Here is a 3,218-nt window from a genome sequence, read left to right as displayed (position 1 = left end):
GACTCACTATATATTACAATGTCATCCAAATAAACGACAACGAACTGATCGACATAATCATTAAATACATCATTCATAAGATTACAGAATGTAGCCGGGGCATTAGTTAACCCAAACGGCATTACTAGGAACTCAAAAGACCCATACCTTGTAACACAGGTGGTCTTTGACTCGTCTCCTTCAGCCACTCGAACTTGCCAATAACCAGCACGTAAATCCAATTTTGTGAAGTAAGTGGCTTTGCACAGTCGATCGAACAGGTCTGCCACCAAAGGGACTGGATACTTGTTCTTTATAGTCACTTTGTTGAGAGCCCGATAGTCCACACACATGCGCAAACTTCCATCTTGCTTCTTTTGAAAAAGCACCGGGGCACCGTAAGGGGCTTTGGATGGCTGAACCAGTCCAGCATCCAACAAGTCCGTCAATTGCGTTCGCAACTCCGTAAGTTCCATTGGGGACATTCTGTAGGGTGCCTTTGCTGGAGGCTTAGCACCCGGAATTAACTCAATCTTATGATCAGTGGCACGCCGAGGAGGAAGGGACTTTGGCAACTCCGGAGGCATCACATCCTCAAATTCCCTCAATACTTCTACCACTTCATCCGGCACTTCTACTAACAGATCAGGTTTGATTTCCACCAAGGCAGCAAGATAAGTCTCTGCACCCTTTTTCAAACCGTTGTGCACTTGAATGGCTGAGAGGGTCCCCGTCTTCCTCTTTGTGCCCTTGCCTTTGTCTGATTTACTGCAACCAGCGACAAAGCAAGGCTTGTCTTCATCCGAAATCAGTATCCCACCCAAATATGGCATTAAAGCCACTTTTGCAGTCACAAAGAAGTCATTTCCTAAGATGACATCGAAATCATCCAAAGGAACCACCATCAAGTTAACCCGTCCAGTCCAATCTCCAACTGTGATTGATACTTTGGAAGCCATTCCTTGCACCGATTGAGCCGCTGAGTTCACGGCCTTGATTCGACTGGCGCTTTGGGTCACTTGTAATCCGAGGGTCTGCACAACTTTTTCTGACATAAAGTTATGCGTGGCACCGGTGTCTACCATCGCAGCAATGTCGGTACCCGCCAATGTCACCTTGACATACATTAGACCAGTGGTAGGGGCTTTGTCCACATGAATTGCATTGAGCAATTGTAAGGGGTTTACCCTAGTCGGCCCCTCAGAATCCGACTCCCCTTTGCCATCTTCTGCGACCATAGCATTCAATTTCTCACGCTTGGGACAGTCTTTCGCTCTATGGGGTCCATCACAGATGAAACACCCTTTGTTAGATTTCCCACCGTTGGTCTGAGAAGAATCCCCTTTATGTTTGTACTTGGAACCCTCTTTCCCCTTCCTGAAACCAGACTTCTTCTCTCCCGTCTTCTCTTTTCCTTTCTTCTTGGATTTGCTGGTTTCAGTAGTGGGTTCCTTGCTTAACTTGTAGTCAAGCAACCCGTCTGCAGCAGCCATGGCAGAGGGCAAATCTTTGACACCGAGTCTTCGAAGTTCTAACTGGGCCCAATTCTGCAACCCAGACATGAAATTGAAGAGTTTGTCTTCCTCCGACATGTTCTTGATGTCCAACATCAACGAACTGAATTCTTTCACATAGTCCCTCACCGATCCAGCATGCTTCAACCGTTTCAAGGCGTCCCTTGCAACCCAAGATGTGTTGCACGGAAGGAATTGTTCCTTCATTTCCTTCTTAAGAGTATCCCAAGTTGAGATCTCTGTCCGAGCATCATCCCCGACACGAGTACGCCACCAGAGTTTTGCATCACCGGTAAGGTACATGCTTGTGATTGTTACCTTCTCTCCTTCTGGCACATGAGCAGCCTTGAAATACTGCTCCATGTCCCACAGAAAATTCTCAAGTTCCTTTGCACTCCGATTTCCAGCAAATGCTTTAGGGTCTGGAACTTTGATTTTCGAAGGAGCCTTTTCAGAATTCGTATGCCCACAGATGGCCTTCTTCAGAAGGGACTGTTCATCCACAATTTCTTGAATTTTGTCTTTCCAAGAATCCGAAATGGCCAGGACATCAGACAGCACGTCTTTGAACCGATCTGCTGTCGAGGTCTCAAGGGCAAGAAGCCTTGTGGCCACAGCATCCAATCGATCCGACAGCGAGATATTCTCATCAGCAGGGTCACCAACAATATTTTCCAACCGAGTTACCCTGTCTTTTAAGGCATCCATGCCAGAAACCATTAGAGCAAAACCTGGCTCTGATACCAATTGTTACAGGGTCAATTTTCGTTTCAAAAATTCCAGCCTGTAATGGCACTAAGTTGGACACTTAGTCTCAGCCAAGTATGTATACACACACACACACAGAGTGTTATAACAAGTAAGAATAGGCAGCAAGTAATTACAGGAAAAATCCCAACCTTTATTGATTGCACCAACAATACAAAGGATGCCTATGGAACTCTTACAAAACACTTAGTTAATTTTCGAGTTCCATGGCTGATGCCTAAATAGGCTTACAATCAGTTTTAACTTCCAACCAGCATTACAAGGAAAGCATGCCAAGTGGCATGGCAGTTGACACCCCCAACTGCCTAGGGACTTAGGAACATTTCTGGAGCATAACTGCTCTTAACTGCTGCTATGTTTCAGCCTTCATTCCAGATGTCCAAACTTGCCTTGTCTTTGCCCATCATGGGTAACTGCTGCAAACTGACATGCATAACTGCTAGGAACTGCCATGTTGTTTGCCTCATCAAGTCAGCCACGAATTTGGTTGCCTTGGCCTCCAGACCAAGTTCTGCCCACTGATTGTTTTGAACCCCCAAGCATGCTGCAGCCCACATTCGGGTCATGTTAATGCCTTGCATCTGTGCAACGGCTGCACATACTTTGGCCAAGGGTTGTGCTGCTGCCTCAGCACTTGGACAACATTTTACCTTGCTGTCTTGGCATGCCTCCATCATGCCTTGGTCTTGGTTGGTCATGGGCACAAGGTGCTGCCAATGCCAACCATGCAGCCTTCAAGTTGAAGGTGCTAACAGTAGGCCACTATCCTACCATCGAAAGTTGATAGGGCAGAAATTTGAATGATGCGTCGCCGGCACAAGGGCCGTGCGATCCGTCGAGTTATCATGAATCATCAGAGCAACGGGCATAGCCCGCGTCGACCTTTTATCTAATAAATGCGTCCCTTCCGGAAGTCGGGGTTTGTTGCACGTATTAGCTCTAGAATTACTACGGTTA

Source organism: Camellia sinensis, chromosome 14 (genome assembly GCF_055761805.1).
Source record: "Camellia sinensis isolate YWXY chromosome 14, ASM5576180v1, whole genome shotgun sequence".
Taxonomy (NCBI): domain Eukaryota; kingdom Viridiplantae; phylum Streptophyta; class Magnoliopsida; order Ericales; family Theaceae; genus Camellia; species Camellia sinensis.
Note: the sequence above shows the minus strand (reverse complement) of the source record.